Source organism: Armigeres subalbatus, unplaced genomic scaffold, assembly GCF_024139115.2.
Source record: "Armigeres subalbatus isolate Guangzhou_Male unplaced genomic scaffold, GZ_Asu_2 Contig561, whole genome shotgun sequence".
NCBI classification, from domain to species: Eukaryota; Metazoa; Arthropoda; class Insecta; order Diptera; family Culicidae; genus Armigeres; species Armigeres subalbatus.
In genome coordinates this window covers 739,752-764,512 of record NW_026943327.1, presented here as the reverse complement: position 1 = coordinate 764,512, position 24,761 = coordinate 739,752, and positions in this window count along the sequence as shown.

Here is a 24,761-nt window from a genome sequence, read left to right as displayed (position 1 = left end):
AGAATTCTTTTCGGACTTCACTCGGAATTTACTCCAGAATTTCATTCGGATTTTTTTTTGTCTTTATTTAAGAGACTTTCAGCCCGAGGCTGGCTCGTCTCCGATTCGGAAATTAGTTTGGGAGTTCCTCCAGGATATCTTCAAAGAATTCTTCCAGGAATTTCTTCAGAACAAACAAAGAACAGCAATTCATCTGGGAATACTTTCAGGATTTTGCGGGCAGCAGGGACTATGTCCAAGGGCTTGACGATCCCTCTCCAGGCCATCTGCGAGTTGTGGGGCTTGCCTAGGATGTGGTGGGGTTTGACAGTGGGCCCTGTTAAACCTCTATAAAAAGCTGCATGTATCCGCAAGTAGGCCCCACCAAAGCGACCGTGTGCCGCTCAAAGCGCACAAGCCCAAGTCCTGGTGTTAGGTGGGACGCTAAACAGCCCTGACACGACGGCCCTCCGACGAGACAGGAGGTTTGCGCAGGCCCAATAAGCCGCCTAGAAAACCAATCATTACGAACAATATAAGAGATAATGCGACTCGATATAATCGGCAAAAACCTAGGCGACGAATACAGGATCACGATTGGAAGCTTGGAACATGGAATTGCAAGTCGCTAGGGTTTCGCAGTTTGCGACAGGATGAATTACGATGAATTACATCCCCGCAACTTCGACATCGTGGCGCTGCAGGAGATTTGCTGGATAGGACAGAAAGTGTGGAAAAGCGGGCATCGAGCGGCTACCTTCTACCAAAGCTGTGGCACCACCAACGAGCTGGGAACCGGCTTCATAGTGCTGGGTAAGATGCGCCAACGCGTGATTTGGTGGCAGCCAATCAACGCAAGGATGTGCAAGCTGAGGATTAAAGGCCGGTTCTTCAACTATAGCATCATCAACGTGCACTGCCCACACGAAGGGAGACCCGACGACGAGAAAGAAGCGTTCTACGCACAGCTGGAGCAGACATACGATGGATGCCCACTGCGGGACGTTAAAATCGTCATCGGTGACATGAACGCACAGGTAGGAAGAGAGGAAATGTATAGACCGGTCATCGGACCGGATAGTCTGCACACCGTATCGAATGACAACGGCCAACGATGCATAAACTTCGCAGCCTCCCGCGGAATGGTAGTCCGAAGCACCTTCTTTCCCCGCAAAAATATCCACAAGGCCACATGGAGATCACCTAACCAAGAAACGGAAAACCAAATCGACCACGTTCTAATCGACGGTAAATTCTTCTCCGACATCACGAATGTCCGCACTTACCGCAGTGCGAATATTGAATCCGACCACTACCTCGTTGCAGTATGCCTGCGCTCAAAACTCTCGACGGTGTACAACACGCGTCGAAGTCGGACGCCGCGGCTTAACATTGGGCGGCTACAAGACGGTAGACTAGCCCAAGAATACGCGCAGCAGCTGGAAGTGGCACTTCCAACGGAAGAGCAGCTAGGCACAGCGTCTCTCGAAGATGGCTGGAGAGATATTCGATCCGCCATTGGTAGCACCGCAACCGCTGCACTAGGCACGGTGCCCCGGATCAGAGAGAAACGACTGGTATGACGGCGAATGTGAGCAGTTAGTGGAAGAGAAGAATGCAGCATGGGCGAGATTGCTGCAACACCGCACGAGGGCGAACGAGGCACGATATAAACAGGCGCGGAACAGACAAAACTCGATTTTCCGGAGGAAAAGCGCCAGCAGGAAGATCGAGACCGTGAAGAAACGGAGCAACTGTACCGCGCTAATAACGCACGAAAGTTCTATGAGAAGTTAAACCGTTCACGTAAGGGCCACATGCCACAGCCCGATATGTGTAAGGACATAAACAGGAACCTTCTTACGAACGAGCGTGAGGTGATCCAAAGGTGGCGGCAGCACTACGAAGAACACCTGAATGGCGATGTGGCAGACGAAGATGGCGGTATGGTGATGGACCTGGGAGAACGCGCGCAGGACATAATTCTACCGGCTCCGGATCTCCAGGAAATCCAGGAGGAGATTGGCCGGCTGAAGAACAACAAAGCCCCTGGGGTTGACCAACTACCAGGAGAGCTATTTAAACACGGTGGTGAGGCACTGGCTAGAGCGCTGCACTGGGTCATTACCAAGATTTGGGAGGAGGAAGTTTTGCCGCAGAAGTGGATGGAAGGTGTCGTGTGTCCCATCTACAAAAAGGGCGATAAGCTGGATTGTAGCAACTACCGCGCAATCACATTGCTGAACGCCGCCTACAAGGTACTCTGGGGTCGTACACTAATTACGTAAGCACTTATGGGGGGAGGGGGGGTCGGTCATTTTCTTACGCTCCATATAAATTAAAATTGATTTGTATGGGAAAAATCTTACATGGGGGGAGGGGGGGTTGAAAAACCCAGAAAAAATGCTTACGTAATTTGTGTACGGCCCCTTCCCAAATTTTATGCCGTCGACTAGCACCAACTGCAAGGGAGTTCGTGGGGCAGTACCAGGCGGGTTTTATGGGCGAACGCTCCACCACGGACCAGGTGTTCGCCATTCGCCAAGTACTGCAGAAATGCCGCGAATACAACGTGTCCACACATCATCTATTCATCGACTTCAAAGCCGCATATGATACAATCGATCGGGACCAGCTATGGCAGCTAATGCACGAACACGGTTTTCCGGATAAACTGACATGGTTGATCAAAGCGACGATGGATCGGGTGATGTGCGTAGTTCGAGTTTCAGGGGCATTCTCGAGTCCCTTCGAAACCCGCAGAGGGTTACGGCAAGGTGATGGTCTTTCGTGTTTGCTATTCAATATCGCTTTGGAAGGGGTAATACGAAGAGCAGGGATTAACACGAGTGGTACAATTTTCAATTATGGCACGTAACTTTGAGAAGATGGAGGAAGCCTACATCAGACTGAAGAGGGAAGCTAATCGGATCGGACTAGTCATCAACACGTCGAAGACGAAGTACATGATAGGAAGAGGTTCAAGAGAAGACAATGTGAGCCACCCACCGCGAGTTTGCATCGGTGGTGACGAAATCGAGGTGGTAGAAGAATTTGTGTACTTGGGCTCACTGGTGACTGCCGAAATGACACCAGCAGAGAAATTCGGAGACGCATAGTGGCTGGAAATCGTACGTACTTTGGACTCCGCAAGACGCTCCGATCGAATAGAGTTCGCCGCCGTACCAAACTGACAATCTACAAAACGCTAATTAGACCGGTAGTCCTCTACGGACACGAGACCTGGACGATGCTCGTGGAGGACCAACGCGCACTTGGAGTTTTCGAAAGGAAAGTGCTGCGTACCATCTATGGTGGGGTGCAGATGGCGGACGGTACGTGGAGGAGGCGAATGAACCACGAATTGCATCAGCTGTTGGGAGAACCATCCATCGTTCACACCGCGAAAATCGGACGACTGCGATGGGCCGGGCACGTAGCCAGAATGTCGGACAGTAACCCGGTGAAAATGGTTCTCGACAACGATCCGACGGGCACAAGAAGGCGAGGTGCGCAGCGGGCAAGGTGGATCGATCAGGTGGAAGATGACTTGCGGACCCTCCGTAGACTGCGTGGTTGGCGACGTGTAGCCATGGACCGAGCCGAATGGAGAAGACTCTTATATACCGCACAGGCCACTTCGGTCTTAGTCTGAATAAATAAATAATACTTTCAGGATTTCATCTGGGAATTTCTGCATTGATTCCTCCTGGTATTTTTTCGGGAATTCCTTCAGATATTCATGAATGAACTTCTCCAATAATTATTTCATTACTACCTTGTGAGAATTCCTCTGGAAGTGCTTGTAGGAGTTCTTCCGGGAGCTCCCCCAGCTCGACGATAACAAAACACTGAAGAAGTTTCCAAGTAGGAAACGAAATTCGTATCTGTTTGTTGATACATAAAAAGTGAATAGTGGAAGTAAATGGAAGAATAATACTCTTTTAATCTTGTAGCATTTCCCCTAAGACGCTCTAAAATAATTAATCATCCTAGAAAAAATCCTAGAGAACCTCCCGGAGGAACTCCCAGAAAAACTATCGGAAGAACTTCAGGAGGAATTTCTAGCAAATTTTCTGAAGAAAACCTAAATGATTTCCTGAAAAAAGCCTGAAAGATCTCCTGGAAGAGCTACTGGTGGAACACCCGGAGGAATTTCTGAAGAAACTCCCGGGAGAATTTTTAAATGAACCCCCGGAGGAACTGCCAGTGAATCTAAGCTTGGAGAATTCATCCTATAGACAAATCTCGTCTAGCTGAAACCTTTGTAGGGGTATGTAGCAGGACCATCATCATCATCAGAGGTCCTCCCGGAGAATTCCTTGAGGAGCTTTTGGAGGAATTTCTGTATAATTCCCGGAGGAAATTCTGGAGAAATTCCCGGCAGAATTTTCAGAGAGCCCCCGTAGGAACTGCCGATAGAACTACCGGAATAATTCTCGGTGGTAATCCTGGAGGAATTCTTGGAGGATCTGCCGGTTGAACTCCTGGAAGATTTCGGTAGATTCCCGGAGGAACTCCCGGAGGAATTTTCGAAGAAACTTCTGGAGGATGTCCAGTGGAAATCTTGAAGTTTCGACCAAAATTCGGTTCGGTTCTTTAGGAATTAATCTAGCAATTCCTCCTAAAATTCCATTGTTGATTTTATTTTCGGTATAATTTCTGTATAAATTTTCGGTAGAATTCTGGAGAAATTCTTTTGAAATTTTCACAAGAAATTATTCGAAACTTTCACGGAATAAAAATATGGAATTTACACAGGAAGTTCGAAGTTTTTTCATGAAATTCTCAGGAACGTTTATTGGCAATTCTGCGGAATTTCCACGGAATATTCTTAGGAACTCCAAAGTACAATAGAAGATTCCAAAGTACGAAAGAATTATCTGAAGGATTCTGCAGAACTTATAAAGGAATTCGTGGAGGATTTCTTGAAGTAAATAATGGTGGAATTTTGGTCAATTCCCGGCGAAATTGATGGTGGAATTCCTGAAGACATTGCCAAAGAAATTGCTGGAGGCATTCTGAAGAACCCGGGCGTGAATGCGTCACGTTTATTGGCATTACGTTTTAGTACAAAACGCTGAAATCAACGCTGACGCGCAACGCGCTCTTGTGATTCAGTCTTTACTGTTGGTTGTGGATTTGGTTTCAAAGTGTTTGGAGCTTAGAAAGAAAAAGTACCAAGCACTAATATTCATGTGTTTTTATGAAACTACTATAAAACTACGATTCAGAAGACCTAAAAAATTTGCCCCCCCCCCCTAATCGAAATTCTGGCTACGCCCATGCAACAGAGTTTTTTTTTAGCAAAATATATTGGAATAAGCTGCGCTACAACTTTGTAGAACATTACATGTCAGTATCCCGTAAAATAAAAAAAATATATATGATTGGCCACCCTATTCTTTGAAAGAATTATGATGATGACCTTACTATTCCGAAAAACTTTGTAGAATAACATTTTTTTCTAAAAAATATTGTTTTGGTGTAAATGCATATTTCTAGGAATTCTTTCAAAGGAGAAAGTGTATCCAAATCGTAGCGAAAAAGGAGGACATGGAGAACAAAATACTGATCACAAAACTTCATGTGTTTGACTTTATTAGATGTTTTTGCGGACTAAATTTGACGGGAAAAGGTTTTTTCTAAAGCGAGGCAAATGCGATATACAAGTTCATCAAAATAAAAAATAAGAAGAACGAACTTACTACTCATAATAAGATTCTTTTATCGTGGCTTCAAACTAAGTTTAATATCAATAGTGAACGACTGTTGGATATCAATAAGCTGACATTACATTTAGCAATAGAGAACCGACCGATCATGATCGCTCTCAATTGTTGTAACGAGGATTTAGCGAGATGTGATTCCCAGATGATTATTAGATGAATAAAATGATAAATCCAACAAAGATTACAATTATTTTTTTCAATTGATGTCATTTTGAAACGTTTTGCTTGATCACATATATTGTTGGGTGAATTTTCTTTTGTACTCGTCTGTGCACGCATTATGAACGCGTTCTATCCCTGTTTATTAAAACACGTTTTCCAAAACAAATTCTCCACAACAAAATATGCAGATTGAGCTTCTAAATATAAACAATAAGCATTTAACTTTGATTCACTGTCTATCCATTACTATCCATACTAGCATATTTTTTAGATTTTTCTACATAAACCATTTTGGAATAGACGTGATTACATCATCAAGTTGGAAGAATATCGAAGATGGATTAGATCTTTCAACATCTGGATCTGGAGTACAATACGGCACAACGATTGAAAATTATAATTTGTGTGTTTCATTGATTTGAACCTAGTTTTTTTTATTTTCTAAGTTCTGATTAAGTGGTAATTGTTTCAATATCAAGTTTTAAACAAACCTTGCAGCAAGGTGAAGCGATATGAAAAGCTTCCTTTCAATATGAGATGCTGATGGAACATCTGTAAGTGAAGGTTTGAGGAGTGTTCTACATTGGAAGATGTTCGACGAGAGGTGTTGCTCCCCTTCCCATATTGAGTTGTGTTTGTCGTAGTCAAAGCATAATTTATTCAATTGTATTCTGTAACCGCAATCGTTTTGAAGCAAACACGAGACGTCCATTAGTAGATTGGATTCATCGGGTTGGTCCATTGTGCTTGACGTTTTCCGCAAAATTGGCAATAATTAGCTACATCAAAGGCAGTGACCGCAGAGAAATGTATTTTGCTTGGGTAACAGAGCGAAATCGTCACTGAACGGATCGAGAAGTATTATTTTATTTTGGTTTGCAGAAATGGAAACGTATTCGAGATTTGTAATAACTGTCGTTATTGTAAATTTACAATACAATAGAGAGAGTATATTTAATGCGAATGTGCATTTGAAACCGGGTCATTCGACGGTCGGAAGATTATAAGCCAAAATGCAAATACTGATTTTACCCTCTCCAAATTTTAAATATAGGGTTATCTAACCAGTTGAGTACGTTTACAATTTCACACTATAAATCAATGCAAAATTTTCAAAACGATTTATTTACTTTTCTAAACAAAGATTCAAACGACGATTTGACGAATCTGATGGCACTCCTACGTAATGCGTGAGAGTCTCACCAAATTCGTCAATTCGTCGTTTGAATCTTTGTTTTCAAAAGCAGATAAGTCGTTTTGAAAATTTGGTATTGAAATATGAGAGAAGGGTCGTTTGGCCGAAAGCCATTTGGCCAAATGCCACTTGGCCAAACAAATCATTAGGTGGAAAGTCATTTGGCCGAATAGGACATTTGGCCGAATAAGACATTTGGCCGAATAGAACATTTGGCCGAATAAGACATTTGGCCGAATAGGACATTTGCCCGAATAGGACATTTGATCGAATATGACATTTGGCTGAATAGGATATTTGGCCGAATAGGACATTTGGTCGAATAGGACATTTGGCCGAATATGAGTAGAGTCAAGTACGAGACACTGAAGACGGCCTTACCTTTGAGGTCGAAATACGTATCTGTCAAGATACAATTAAGTGGTGGAATTCAATGGGATTGTATAAACTCGTCTTATGACAGGCGAATATGACATTTGGTCGAATAGGGCATTTGGCTGAATAAGATATTTGGCCGAATAGGACATTTGGCTGAATAGGACAGTTGGTCGAAGAATAGGTCATTTGAGCGAATAGGACATTTGGCCGAATAGGACTTTTGGCTGAATAGAATATTTGGTTGAATAGGACATTTGGCCGAATAGGACTTTTGGCTGAATAGAATATTTGGTTGAATAGGACATTTGGCCGAATAGGATATTTGGCTGAATAAGACATTCGGTCGAATAGGACATTTGGCCGAAAAGGACATTTGGATGAAAAGGATATTTGTATGAATAGGATAGAATCTATACCATGTCGTCGAAAGACATCTCGTCGAATGACACTTAGTCGAATGACATTTGGTCGAAAGGACATTACGTCGAATGGACATTTGGTCGAAGGGACATTTTGTCGAAAATGTGTTTTAATCCACTAGAGACGCAGGACATTTGGTCGAAAGGACACTTCGTCGAATGAACATTTAGTCGAAATCAGATTTTAGAATCTCCATTCATTTAGTCTAAAGACGTTCCGTCGAATGGTTATTTGAAAGAAAAGAACTTTAGCCAATAACAATTAAAAAAATAAATGATGTATTGTGGTGTTTCCAAAAGTCACATAATGATTGCTCCAATATTGTCCAAAGAATGATGGGTTCATAAAAAGAATAAATAATACGAAAATATTCACGACTGGATATTGACTTTGACGAATACCTCTAACTGACTATGATGAATCTATATCACCTGGTGAAAAGAAATTCAGTCGAATGATGTTTTGTCATTAGACATGACGTCGAATAGACTTACGACCTATGACCATTTTGTCGGAAATAAATGTTCGGCCAATAATTAAATTTTATTCTGAACTATTTTTGTTTGTCTTTGTTTGTCATTTATTTCCGACAAAATGGTCATAGGTTATAAATCTATTCGACGTCATGACAAAACTGAATTTCTTTTCACCAGGTGGTATTTTTTTTTGTGTCTTCATTAAGAAGACTTTCAGCCCTAGGCTGGCTCGTCTCCGGTTATTCTGAAATAATTATTGTAGAAATATTGAGAGAAAGAAAGAATTTAAATGAAAAGAATAAGAAAATCATTTTCATTCGACCAAATGTCCCTACGACTAAACGTCCTTTCGACAAAATGTTATTTGACCAAATGTCATTAGACTAAATGTTCCAAAGCCGACTACGATGAAGTATTGAAAAAATAACATTAATATCATTGGCTTTTGACCATGTACCGAAAATGGAATAGAGGCTTCACCATTAGTACCTAATATTTTGCTATTTCTGTATTTTTTTAAATTTTCTATGACCCACCAGGGTCTCCAGAAGTTTCTGTGAACTCAAGTGAGAAATCCTCATTGGCATCCGTATTCGTTTCTGCTGCTGATTGAACTTCTTCACGTCCACTGAATTCCTCCAATCAGTTTATCCATGTACATATCTTAACCAAAAATATATTGACGAATTATCCTTTTAATTAATTACCTACTACCATTTTTGGTAATTAGTTAAATGGATAATGGTGTTTAGACTAAACCTTTTCAGCATTTGACTAATTTTCCATTCGACTAAATGTCCTTTCGACTAAATGTCCATTCGACCAAATGTCCATTCGACTAAATGTCCATTTGACTAAATTTTTCATTCGACTAAATGTCCATTCGACTAAATGTCCCTTCGACCATATGTACTTTCGACTAAATGTCATTCGACTAAACGTCGTTCGACGAAATGTCATTTGACGAACTGTCCCAAAACCAATAAGATATTTGGCCGAATATGACATTTGGCTGAATAGGACAGTTGGTCGAAGAATAGGTCATTTGAACGAATAGGACATTTGGCTGAATAGAACAGTTGGTCGAAGAATAGGTCATTTGGGCGAATAGGACATTTGGCCGAATAGGACTTTTGGTTGAATAAAAAATTTGACTGAATAGGACATTTGGCCGAATAGGACATTTGGCCGAATAAGACATTTGGTCGAATAGGGCATTTGGCCGAATATGACATTTGGTCGAATAGGGCATTTGGCTGAATAAGATATTTGGCCGAATAGGACATTTGGCTGAATAGGACAGTTGGTCGAAGAATAGGTCATTTGGGCGAATAGGACATTTGGCCGAATAGAACTTTTGGTTGAATAGAATATTTGGCTGAATAGGACATTTGGCCGAATAGGACATTTGGCCGAATAAGACATTTGGTCGAATAGGGTATTTGGCCGAATATGACATATGATCGAATAGAGCATTTGGGTGAATAAGATATTTTGCCGAATAGGACATTTGGCTGAATGGGACAGTTGGTCGAAGAATAGGTCATTTGGTCGAATAGGACATTTGGCCGAATAGGACTTTTGGCTGAATAGAATATTTGGCTGAATAGGAAATTTGGCCGAATAGGACATTTGGCCGAATAGGACATTTGGTCGAATAGGGCATTTGGCCGAAAAGGACATTTGGATGAAAAGGATATTTGTATGAATAGGATATTTGGCCGAATATGACATTTGGTCGAATAGGGCATTTGGCTGAATAAGATATTTGGCCGAATAGGACATTTGACTGAATAGGACAGTTGGTCGAAGAATAGGTCATTTGGGCGAATAGGAAATTTGGCCGAATAGGACTGAATGAGACATTTGGTCGAATAGTACATTTGGCTGAATAAGACATTTGGCCGAATTGGAAATTTTGCCGAATAGGACGTTTGGTTCAATAGGACATTTGACCGAATAGGACATTTGGTCGAATAGGACATTTGGTCGAATAGAATATTTGGCTGAATAGGATATTTAGCCAAATATGACATTTGGCCGAATAGGACATTTGGCAGAATAAGACATTTGTTGGTATAAGACATTTGGCCGAAAAGGACATTTGGCCGAAAAGGACATTTGGCCGAATAGGACGTTTGGCTGAATAGGATATTTGGTCGAATAGGACATTTCTAGACCAACATTTGAAAAGGGTGTTACAGTCAAAAATTATTCCTTTTGATTCTTTGTCTACATATATAGCTATATATGGGGACGGCGAATCAGAAGGAATAAATTTTGGCTGTTACGCCCTTTTCAAATCTTGGTCTAGATTTGGCCGAATATGACATTTGGCCAAATAGGACTTTTGGCCGAATTTGACATTTGGCCGAATAGGACATTTGGCCGAATAGGACATTTGGCCAAATATGACATTTGGCCGATTTGGACGTTTGGTTGAATAGGACGTTTGGTTCAATAGGACATTTGGCCGAATAAGACACAGTGAGAAGTAAAAAAATAAGAATGAGACGTGAGACTTCTCAATTCTCACTATCCATTTCTTACTCTCACTGTAAAAAGTGAGAAGCTACTCTCTTTGCACAGTGGAAAACGAGGAATGAGAAGTGAGACGTCGCACTTCGCACCGTTCACTTTTCACAGTGAGAAGTGGGAAATAAGCAGTGAGAAGGGAGACGTCTCACTTTTCCCACCGCATTTCTCATTTTTCGAATGACCTATTCGGCCAAATGCCATGTTCGGTCGAATGACCTATAGCCAAATGTTTTGTTTGGCCAAATATCCTATTCGGCTCAATGTCCTATATGGCCAAATGTTCTATTCAGCCAAATGTCCTATACGGGATTCTATCACAAACGCCCGAATAACATAGACCCGAATTCCATTCGCCCGAATAACAAACGCCCGAATTCCATTCGACTGAAAAGAGCATTTATCCGAATGGACTATTCGCCCGAATTGGATATACAACCGAACAGTGGAAGTGGCGCAAAATCAAACGCCAATATATTCATTTGCAACGTTCTGTTTCCGCTCGCGATGGAAACATACGTGTATCGTTTTCTATGGCGGCGGTGGCAAAGTGAGAGGAACTTCAAGAATTAATTACACACAGTTTTTTTTTCAGAACATAAACTATAGAAATTCAGCTTTGCAGAGGAGAGAAACCAAATTTCTATGAAAATACGTACTTTTGTGAATCAAATTCCGTTTTTCACAACAAACGAACGTGCCAAATGAAATCCAACAACCCACATGCATTCTACAAGGCCCATTCTGCAGAGGAGAGAAACCAAATTTCTATGAAAATACGTACTTTTGTGAATCAAATTCCGTTTTTCACAACAAATCAATGTGCCAAATGTCATCCAACCAACCATATGCAAGGCCTATTCTTTATTCCCAAAGTGAAGAGCCGAATTTCAGCCTTGCAGAGCAGAGAATCCAAATTTATATGAAAATACGTACTTTTGTGAATGAAATTCCGTTTTTCACAACAAACGAACGTGCCAAATGAAATCCAGCAACCCACATACATTATATAAGGACCATTTCACCAAATTCAAACTTTATTCTAAAAGTGAGGAGCCGAAATTCAGCTTTGCAGAGGATCGAAACCAAATGTCTATGAAAAGACGTACTTTTGTGAATGAAATTCCGTTTTTCACAACAAATGTACGTGCCAAATGAAATCCAACAACCTACATGCATTCGACAAGGCCTATTCTACAAAATTCAAACTTTATTCTAAAAGTGAGGAGCCGAAATTCAGCTTTGCAAAGGATCGACACCAAATGTCTATGAGAAGACAAAGTTCTGTGAATTCAATTCCGTTTTTTACAACAATTGTACGTGCCAAATGAAATCCAACAACCCACATGCTTTCTACAAGGCCCATTCAACGAAATTCAAACTTTATTCTAAAAGTGAGGAACCGAAATTCAGCTTTGCAGAGGAAAGAAACCAAATTTCTATGAAAATACGTACTTTCGTGAATTAAAATGCGTTTATCTCAAAAACTGGACGTGTTACAGAAAATATGAATACGTACCTGACTTATACGTAAAAAAAATCTATTGAGTACATTGAAAATGGTTGAAGGGAGCGAAAAAAAAGTTCAATTTTGTTGGATAGTGATTTACCCAAGAAAACGTATTAACCGTTGAGAAAAATCTTCACCCAGACAAATAGACTGTTTGGCAAGATACTTTATTTATAATTATGCCATTTCAAACACTAAAGCAGCCAAAGGAAATTTTCCACTAAGATGCCGTTTTCATCAATTTGGCTGTCGTTGGTGGAGAGGGAAAATCTGGAAATTTTCTTTGGTTTTGTTTGTGTTAGCCATTATTAAAATTAAATAGATTTTTTACGGGCCACCAGATTATACAAAAGAAGGTCAATCCGAGATAAATTTTCTTCAAAGTGCAAAAATAAATTGTTTGGTGACGATAGAAAGTTATCCTTCGGTAGCAGAATCACAAGCGCTCAACGGAGGAGATGATGCAATAAAACAGCAACAAATCTACCACGCCAAACGCAGATGCCTCCGAAACAGTCAACCCTTTCTGTTCAGAAAATGCTGCTCCTGAGAAGGTCGACTTTTTTCCCCAATGTAACCAAACGCTTGCCGGAGCCTAGAGTCTAAATTTCGCTTCGTGCTGTTATTGTCAGACTCCATGAGTTTTCGCTAAGGCGCCACCATTTGAAATAAATTTTCAGCTTCACCACCGGTGGGGCGGGATCGCAACAGACGCCATCACGACGGTTCTTAGCTACCAGCACCTTCGTGCTGCTGAACCCGCTCCGTTGCGTCTGGTCTGCGCGAAATCTTGTTCGACCACTTTTTACGGAATCCCGATAAAAAAGCAGCTTTCTTGTATTCAATAAACTAAGCCCATTAGCACCGCCCCTTTTTTATCTGACATGAGTGTAAATATGATGGAATGATGTGATCACAAATCCACAAAAATTGCTTTCCGGCGAACACGAGTTATTTTGATCTACAGAGAGTGGTTCCGAAGCATGGGAGAGACTATGAATTTAACGCATCCTGCGAAATTTTCTCACAATACTCTGAATTTGGTTGTGAGGTTTAATGAATCAAAATACGTTTTATTGAAAAGAGTAACATAATAAATTTAACCCAAGACGAAATTTCTTTATCGTACAAAACATATTTGCTTGGCGTCTGTCGGTCTGAGCGACGGTCGCCCACCGGCGGGTGGTTGCTGCAGATATTTTCCTCTATTGTAGCGTCTTTATCAATTCAGCTATCGTCTGCAGAAAGTAACTTTTTGGCAAGATTCGTTGGTATTGTTTCTGTTAGTTATTGGAAATGAAATCCGATTCAATCAACCCCTTCTGTCCAGAAAATGCTGGTCATTAGAAAATCCAATTTTCTATCCCCAATGCGCTTTTCCAATAACTAACTGCAACCAACCTCGATGACTTTTCGGTAAGACGTCACCATTTGGAATAAATTTCGCAACGAACGACGAACGACGTAACCAACCCTTTCTTCATATAAAATGCTGGTTCGTTGAGGTTGAATGATGACCACCGATGCCAACGACCACCGTCAATGCGATGATTTTCCGTTGACAATGCTACAAGTGTCATCGTGCTGCTGTTTACGCCCCACTGCATCCGCTCTGCGTGAAATTTTTTTCGAACTGAGGATTAGATCCAAACCCGCATGTTGCAGGATCTTGATGTCTGTGCTTGCGATGCATGCACGAAATTGGTTGTTTCACTATTTCTAAATTGTTTGTCAATTTACAATAATGAATAGTTGAAAATCTGTATTTTTAGAACAATACAATGAAGCGTTAACTCATCCTTGATCGAATTGTCCAAAAAATATTGGAAATCCATCGAGGAATGGGTGAGATATTGACGATCTATCATATTTCCGTGACGGTCTCCGATTTTTGCAATCGCAATGTGTACCCCAAGGATGTTGATGATCATTCAGTAATTTGCGTTCGATCATTTAGTAGTTTGTCAATAACACATTCCAGAAGCTGAATTTCAAAATATGTTGTATGGTGGACTTCTAGTGCGAAGGTTTTTCTACAAATTTGCCTAATGGTTCGTTATTAGAATTCAACTAATAACGGAGTTAGAGCGCTAGTTGTAGTAACTTAAACTAAATGATTGGAATTTTGTTATCATTTAGTCTAAGTTACTGAAACTATAGCTATAGCTCCGTTACTAGTGGAATTCAAACAACGAACCATTGGGCAGAGTTGTAGAAAAACCTTCGCACTATAAGTCCACCATACAACATAATTTGAAATTCAGCTTCTGGAATGTGTTATTGACAAACTACTAAATGATCGAACGCAATTACTGAATGATCGTTAACATCCTTGGTGTACCAATATGGAAAAGACAGATGTAGTCCTACGTCAAAAAAATTGTACAATATCCGTATGAGAATAACAAATAAATCCACTGAAATCTGGAGTCATTTGTTAAGTACCACACTGTAGTCTTAAAATGGAAAAGGGAAATATATTCCATACATAGACTGCCATATCTTTATCCAGTTACAAAAAAATTAACATCCGCCCATTGCGCGCGGCACACTGTGGTTTTCTGAAAACTCAGATGTAAAGTTGTACATTATGTGGAAGATTTTGATTTGATGTATTGATGAAACATGTATTTGAGGTAACAATTTGCTTTCGATGGACCTCGGACCTCCTTAGCCGTGCGGTAAGACGCGCGGCTACAAAGCAAGACCATGCTGAGGGTGGCTGGGTTCGATTCCCGGTGCCGGTCTAGGCAATTTTCGGATTGGAAATTGTCTCGACTTCCCTGGGCATAAAAGTATCATCGTGTTAGCCTCATGATTAGGGTGGCTCAAATTAGTATGGAAAAAACTTTTTACAATTTTTTTGATGGGCCGCCCTCTTATTCGGTTCTATATGATGCCCTGATGCTCTGGACAAAATTTCAGCCAAATCGGTCAACGTTTGGCCGGTGCTAAACTCGTTGGAAGTTTATATGCAAAAATGTATGCAGAAACATCCAAAAACAGTGATTTGCAGTTAGACGGCACAATTTACGATGAAGAACTATGATACTCATTCAGATCGTGAAGAATTTAATACAGAATGTTATGCTGAAAACCGCGAAAAGATTAGTGTTTGCCCGCCAAAGTTATTAGCATTTCTCTGAAGTGGGGTTAGAGCAAATTTCGTTTCTTTTACCTTTGAAAAGAAATAAATTCACCCCTACAACACTCCAGTAAAATGCTAATATCTTTGCCTAATAAACTTTAATCTTCTCGCGGTTTTCAGCATGACATTCTGTATTTAATTCTCTAAAAACTGAATGAGTTTCATAGCTCTTCATCGTAATTTGTGCCGTCGAACTGCAAATCACTGTTTTTGTATATTTCTGCATACATTTTTACATATAAACTTCCAACGAGTTTAGCATCGGCCAAACGTTGACCGATTTGGCTGAAATTTTGTCCAGAGCATCAGGGCATCAAATAGAACCGAATAAGAGGGCGGCCCATCAAAAAATTTGAAAAAGTGTTTTTTGAGCCACCCTACTCATGATATACGAATGCAAAAATGGTAACTTGGCTTAGAAACCTCGCAGTTAATAACTGTGGAAGTGCTTAGTGAACACTAAGCTGCGAGGCGACAATGTCCCAGTGGGGGATGTAATGCCAATGAAGAAGAAGAAAAAGGACCTCGCAGGGATTAACTGTGGAAGAGCTTAATGAACACTAAGCAACAAGGCGGCAATGTCCCAGTGGGGGATGTAATGTCAATGAAAAAGAAAAAAAATATAAAAGAAACAATACCATGCACATGTGACGTAGTAAGACATGCATTCCATTATATCAATTCCATCTGGGATAGTGATAACGAAATGTGGTTCATCCATACTAGAAAATGTGTCTTCCTCTTGCGATGGATGCAAAAGGCGACGAAAAATAAATCAACGCACCATAGTTTTGTGCATTCAACATCACTGTGGACTGAAATTCCACTGTACCAGAAACACAAGACGCAGACCGACAGTGAACAAATTGAAACACATTTGCAAAAGTAGCGAATCACAAAGTTCAGAAGAGTTGAACAAATTGATACGCCATGAGAGAAGCACTATCCCCCCGGCAACAGTGCTTGTCAGAATTACAAGCACAATATGCATGTTGATGGAATATAATATTGGAGTGACATTGATTTAGGTTTTTTCTACTCTACTCTACTGCCCTTAAATTTTGGTGTCTTTCTTTCATCATACACCAAAGTATTACGGTATGTAAGACATGTGTTCACTCAAAAACAATGTTCTGATAGGAGGCCAAAAGACAAATCGAATCATTTCGACGAAATGAGTTGTTGTTATGTTATGTTGTTATGATGTTATGAAGATGAGTGTGTGTGTGTATTAGCAAAAATTTACACAACTTTAAGAAATTTAACCTTAACGCTTATCGTAGTTTGTTGTATTCAACTATCATTTATGAAATTTTGAATCAAATTCACTATTAGAATGTATAAATCTGAAGCAAAATTTTATTTTAATAGAAATTTAGTAAAATTCATGTTAATAATTCAATTAGTCAGGATTATAACAAGTTGCAACATTCCACATGTCTATTTTATTTCTACAAGTACTGTGCGAACATTCAAGCTACTTCTGCTAGTTCGGTGTAAAGACCTCTATGAAAAGTTGCATATCTTCCGTTCACAAATGAACTGCTGTTTGAAGCTGAGATTGTCTAGAAGGGACAGACAGAAAATGCTTGCAGAAACAGAAAGCAGCAGAATGGGAGCATTGACTTGTAGATAATAACTGTTGCAGTAAGTAGTATCAGCAGAATCTTGTCAGATGTTCGGAACAGTCTATACGAGACAAATAAAGATTACTTCACACGTTTCTATCGCACATGAGTTTCAGGGAAGAGCAAACTATGTGATTTTGACTATTTTTGATATCATTGCAATAATTCACTTGTCTTGGAGTATTTTTCGTCAAAGCTTATTAAAAAATATATGAGACAGAGAACAGACTACGCACCAAAACATATTTGACGGTAACATGCCATGAAACTCCGATGAAGGTTCAATGATAGTATAAGTTTCAGTTTATTAAAACTCGTACTTCAGTGATGTGCAAATTTCAATTTTCGTTTAAATTGCCTTGGTATTTGCGGAAATGGAGAATTTGACTTATCTGGAAATAACTGACGAAAGAAACTGAATCTTCAAATGGGTTCCATGAACCACCGTTCTTTCCCTACAAATCCATTTATTACAGAGTTAAAGCGCTAGTAATACTGGAAATTCATCCTCTGGAAGTTATCGGCAAATTAATCAAATTATGACTAATTTATTGTCTTCAGCATTGCCGACTTGTTCTATTGATTAAACTTGATTTTCTCCACAAATGCTTGCCTTGCAAGAAATAGGAGAAAGCCAAGTACGCTCATATAACTGAATGCTTCAGTCATGAAGATATATTTTAAACTGTGGAAAAAATTGTCTGCCTTCTCTCTCCACGCTTGCACGTTTCGAGGGTATGTGTTATAAAAACCGACATTGTCAGTTTTTTGGTAGAGAACACAAAAGCCCGATCGGTAATTAAATTTAAAAATTATAACTAAATTCCTAAAAGAAAATAAAAATGAATGAGGTGGGGTTTGATCCCACGAAACCTTCCTCCGCAGCTCAGAAGGCTACTGAGGCAATTGCGCTCAATGAAGTAGAGTTGTGTGATTGTACCAGTTTGGTCGTCAGATCCCATATAGGAACTTGCAACCTTTTTAGTATGGGATAGATAAAATACGATTGTCGAAATGATCGATAAGCTTTACTCAAATACGCCTATCACCATGCAGCGGATATTAGTTATGTTTTGCTGAAGAGAAACCTTACTATATTGCCCGTGTTACAAATGTAAGATTGTAAGTTAATCCCGTCTCCAAATTGTCAGTTCTTTGAGCTGACTAAATGAAATCTATTAATTTGTTCTAGAAAACCCGAAAAACTGCTAAGATGTTTTATAACATTGAGTGAAATGGCCGAATAATAGGAACACTGGAAAATTCTGTCGCCGCTTACCGTTAAAAGGAAGTTTTGTAATTGATTTGCACTCGAATAAAGCGTGACACTACCAAAGATCACAAAAATGATTTTTTCTGCAATTTTTGACGATTCTTAGAAAGTTAATTAGGTACGTTTCCATACCAAATACATATCATAAACTTAAACGTCCCATTTTTCACATGCCTACAAAAAAATGGACAGGAAAGGTCAATTGGTTTACAGCTTTATTTTTCCATTTGTGAAAATTGGTTTCAAACAGAAAGATGCATTAGGAATTAAAGGCTTTCTAATGTTAATAAGCCCGTAGCCAAATCTTTGCCACAATGACAAATATTTTCAGTTTCTTCAGACATCTATCAAACTGTTTAGATATCGACATGGGTATCAGGCAAACAAATATTTGTTATTGTGACAAAGACTGTGCTGATAACTTTTACGCTAGGTGTATCTAAAAAGAACGAATCTGTTATAGAGCTAATTGCAATAAAACTTCAAAACATGTTTTAGATGGTGCGCTTTTTCTTTTAACAACAGCCTAAAATATAAAAAACTGTTTATTTTTTAATTCGAATTGAATCTGCCCTCGAGCGATATTGCCGCATGCGTCACAGTGCTCCGCGCTTAAAGCCACAACTTGACAGCTAGCACCAAGTTTTCGGCTTCAATCGCATTGTATGCAGATGACTGCCGTTTCAGGGGGCTGTTTTTCTTAGCAACGAGCTTTTTTGGATCTAGTACACATTTCAATTTTCCTTTCATTCCTCTATCTCTCCCTATCTCGATGGTCCCTTCAATATCGAGATGTGGAGAGGCGACTGTATCAATGTTTAATTCCGAACAACAAATTTGCATTCAATTTTGTACCGTATTCTCAGCACTACCAGCAGTAGTATGCCACAGTTTACGCTAAAATGTGTTCCGGCTATTTAAAATCACATATTGAATACCCTTAGCAGAAGATAGAACAATGAAAATAATAACGACAGGCTTCATGCTGCTCGACGTCTGTAACGAAGCAGGACATTATGTTAGGCACTTTATTCATTTTCCGGTTTGTTGGTTGAGAATTCAATTTGCCTTTGATTTCCGGGAGCGAGAGCAACATTGTTAGGCGAATTTCTTCGAATACTTGTCTTCAACAGAAACAAAACAGCAGCCGCATGGCGTCTGGTTTTCATGGTTTCCCAGTAGGCTGTCGATACGAGACTTTCCAAGATGGAATGTTCGTGTGGGGAGAACGGTGTAAAAAGCATTCGTTTGATGATACACATTTTCGGTGGATTTCGATGTTTTTCTTGTACTGCATTCAGATTGGATCATAATAAATCAAGTTTGCTTCCAACCATTTATATGTCTCGGTTGTAATACGCAAGAGTATTAAAAGTTGCGGAGCGGAATAAAGGGTGCTGCCAAAATTGTCCTTTACGTTACCCTATCCCTTTAACATTTCGTTCACTATAATATAGAAACATACGAAATCCAATATTTTGGACAACCAATCTCCAGGAATCGATTTCTGTAACTTTCAGCAGTTTTGGCTACTCTAGAAGTGATCATCGAGAAGTTGTCACGTAGTTTTCAGTTTGATTGCTAGTCTCTTAGAACATCGCCAAGGTTAGCAAAAATTGGTTTTACCTCCTGTGTATTTTCTACCATTCTTCTCTTTGAAATGACCTTGGTTCTCAAAAACAGGAAGTGATTTTGCCGTAGCTAAAGTTATCTGGCATTGATCGCTTTTTGTCTTTCTCGTATACTAAGTATGTATACATCAAAGGATATCATAGGATCACTCCAAAACTAAAGTTTTGATTGAAGGCTCAGGGGGAGACACATGCGTCGACTCAGCTCGACGAATTGAGCTGTGATGTCTGTTTGTATGTATGTGTGTGTACAAGTGCGTGTTCAAAAAACTTAGCATCATCCAATTTTCTCGCAAAATGTTTCATTTGACGCAGAATGCGGTCTAGTTTTTCGACAATGAAAATTGCGTTCCGAAGTTAGGCAAAACATCTTATTTTTTTTCAAGCATGGGTCATTCCCAAGAAAAAAATATTTCAAAATCGAAATAATTTTTCCAGAATTTGCAGCAATGCATTAGAATTAATGGAAATAAATGTAGATTGATGGAAATAACAGAATTCTTCCCCAATGGCGCAGGGAGTGGGTGAGACAAGTAGGACATGTCCTACGCATGAAATTTACTTGGTGGGACAATCAAAGCATTGTCCTACCCATGATTATGGTAAGATGAGGTCATTGGCTGGCAGGAGTCTGTGTGTTAGCAAATGGTGATTTCAAAGTTAAGCTTAACAAGTCTTAACAATAATTATAGAAATTTCCGTATTCGTTCATTTAGTCATTTGGTCACGATCATTTCGTACTAGGTATATCAATAACTCACTCCAGAGGCTAAATTTTAAAATATGTTGTGCGGTGGACTTCTAGGATATTTCACTAATTAGTTACTTTGAAATTAGTTTTTAGAGTTACTTTGAAATACACATTAATTAAATTCAATGTCAACAAAATGAATTATCAGGCGATCTTGGGAATTAGAGAGCAAATTGTATTATATTTTTGATACCTGTGAAAGTTTTTCTTTTACTCCGCGGAATAAACCGTTATTTGAAGTGATAAAAAAACGTTGTTTGAATTCCACTAGAAACGAAGTTAAAGCGCTATTTGCTGTAAGTTCTACTAATTGAGAACAAAATTTCAATCATTTAGTCTAAGTTAGTGCACTATAATATCTCCATTATAAATAGCATTCAAACAACGAACTATTAGGCAAAGTTGTAGCGAAACCTTCGCACAAAAAATTCATTATAAAACACATTTTAGATTTACGCTTAAGGAATTATCAAAAACATCCTTTGTTTAAGGGTTTCCAGAGCTAAAATAGAAGTTGATAAAATCTGCCAATGAAATTGATTTTTTTTTGCCTTTCTCGTATAGGGGGAATGACGGCTTTGGCAGGTTTTGTTCTATTATTGGCAGGGGGTTTTTTTTATGACTGACTAGGCTCAAATTTGGCCTAAACATTCTTTGCATATCAAAGAATATTGTGGCCAAATTTCATAAAATTTGGTCGACAAAAACCCCCCCCCTGCCAATAATAGAACAAAACCTGCCAAAGCCGTTTAGAATTTAGAATTTATGATAAACTAGTTGGCCCGGCAGACGAGACGTTTTTTTTCTCGCCCGCTTTTCGTCCTGTGTTTTTTTTCGCTCTCTGATAAATAAGAATAGTGTTTCGTGTCCGGAATAAGACACAATTTTTAAGCTGACATGCTGATTCCACACGGCGGAACAGAGTCCCTATTACAATAAATTGACAAACCCTTGCAACGAACTCCTTAACTTATACTACCATCTACTGAAAATCGTTTCTGTGGTCGTCGTTGTTGGCGTATCCTGCTGAATTGCGCAGCTGGTTGATGGAGAAGAATGCAACGGACACTTGCATTTGGTGAGAAAGTTCCAACTATTTCCTTTAACCCTCTCCATTTTTTTACTTCCTTCCAAATTTCTTGAATTTTAAGAATTTTGTTGCAATAGTTTTTCATACTTGGACATAATTTTTTTTTAGCTCTTTATGATATGGAATTAATTGTAGAAGAATACTAACCATAAATATTTCACTAATTAGTTACTTTGAAATACACATTGATTGACTTCAATGTCAACAAAATGAATTATCAGGCGATCTTGGGAATTAGAGAGTTAATTGTTATATTTTTGATACCTCATTTGTATTATATTTCCGTTACTTCATATATTGCAAACTAAATACGTACAGGGCATCGTTTGCTACTATTGTCGCGGATATTGTGGGAGTCCCAGGTATCCGGTTCACGATTTAGTTGGCTACGGTGGCTCTTCTCGACCTTCTACTCCCTGAGTAATCAGTACGAATAAGGGCGTCCTTGTGATGTTTTGCTGTACCTGTTATGGCTAGCTAGTGCATCCCCATCCCCTACACTTCCTGAAGACACCCATCTTGCTTCAGCAGTGATTCCTTTTTACAGCACTAGTCTTCATAACGAAAAGGGCACCATTACGGAGCATGAGATATGATCAAATTATTCTTAGTACTACTTGACCAACACCCCCAGCTGGGTGAGGGATAGAGGATGACACACACACACACAACTAGTTGGCCCGGCAGACGTTGACCTGCATAGTAGGCGAAAATGCGCGTTCTGAGCTGTCCATATTTTTGTGATTTTTGCATTAGGAAATTAGGAAAATGTCATATAAACTCGTCGGAACGAACACGAACACAGACCATTTCATTTTTATTTTATAGAAGATAGCGGGCTTGGTAGTCATATGGCTAATGCTTCTGCCTCATACGCAGGAGGTCGTGGGTTCAATCCCAGGTCCGTTCCATTCTCCTACTTTGTATCTTTCTCTATATTTCTCATGTTCTAGCAATCGCTAGAACTGGAAATGGACTTCCATACCGTTTCCATTATTATTCCTATACCTACAACTTGAGTATTCTAGCAGAAATCTGCTAGAATTGGAAATGAACTATAGAGCTCGTTTCCTACAATCCAATTAGAAATTCCATCAGTTGCCTTCTTCTATCTATCATATTGGCAGCTCGTTAACCAAGACGGACCTCTGCCTCTCGAACCTAACCCAAAAATTCCAACAAATTCCGCATGAACTCGTGGCAAGTGCAGAGGTATATTCGGCTTGCAGTGGGCGAGTGATTGCATCATCATTTCCTCCCCCTTCCCTACATTGACTTGCATTCTGACGTGGCAGGCGCCAGTATGACCTAACAAATGAGATCACCAGTACTTGTACATTGAAGATGTGTGCTAGTCCCAAGCAAACATCTGTTGGTTCCCTGTGCAAGAACAGCTGATCTGGTCATAATGGAGTAGCAACTATGAGCAGTCAATCAAGCTCTATAGAAGATAGAAGAAGATAAAGCTTAGCTTTGACTGACCGCACATAGGTATCTATGGTTGCTATTCTGGGATTGACCAGAATCAGTGAAATTGCGCAAGGAATCAACTGAATGGCTGACTGGGATTGGGCAAGCATTCTCAATGTGCAAGTTTCAGTGACTCAAATGTTCAAATACTAATCAAGTTAATTAGGAAGAGGGAAGGAATATTAGTAGGTAGTTTACCGTGTTTACCTCAGCGTCTCCACAAAAACCATAGGAAGGTTTAACGGTTAGTCGGTAGGTATAGTTAGATCTAGATTCACTCTGATAAGCGATACGACCGTGCCACAATGATTTTAACCAACCATGACTCGACTGCATAAAGCAGAACAAATTAACTACCTGCATACCGAATAGAATTACGATCAAACGCATATCAATTGATTTACATTTCATAATATAAAGTATAACGATACCAGATCTTTCGACGTGTTTATGAATCGAGCATTGAAACTACTCACTATGCATGCCCGCCGGTGTGGGGAATAAAGTGAGTCGAAAAAAAGCATTCGTATTTATGGTTACATTGGATTCACGAGAAAAATAATGAAATAAACTTAACTATTTTGAAATGACAATAATAAAAAAATGATACTTACTTGATGGGCTACAGCTCTTCGATGAACCTACGCCGAATGGAGTATCCTTCTCCACTGGACTCGATCCTGGGCCAATCGCTTCCAGTCGCCCTGAACATTGAGCGCCCTCAGGTCCTCTTCAACTGCAAAAAGCCATCGTGTACGCGGCCTTCCACGAAGCCTGCGGCCTCTTCTGGGTTCTCTACTGAATATTATCTTCGCTTGATGTTCTTCCGGCATACGAACAACGTGACCAGCCCACCGTAGTCTGCCGTGTTGAATAAGCTTAATAATATCCAGCCCTTTATACACCTGGTACAATTCGTGATTCATGCGACGCCACCAGATACCGTTCTCCTGTTTACCGCCGAGTATTTTTCGCAGCACCTTACGCTCAAAAACTCCAAAAGCTCTTCGATCAGCCTCCTTTAACGTCCATGTTTCATGGCCGTATAAAGCCACTGGAAGAATCAGAGTAGTATACAGCGCGAGTTTTGTTTTCGTTTGCAGACTACGGGACTTAAGCTGGTTACGAAGTCCGTAATAAGCCCTAACGAATCAGCTACAAACAATAAAATAAATAAACAATAAAAAAATTGGAGGGATGTGCAAATTTATCGAAAAATAATTGTTAGAATGGGGTTTACAGAGAGCGCATCAGTTATATCGACCATATGATACAGTAAATCTCATTTGGCAACTGAAATTGATGCACCATAGACTAAATCTGCTTTCATTATGTTTATCAATAATTTAGAATATTTTATTTCAATATTTGATTATAGAGTTT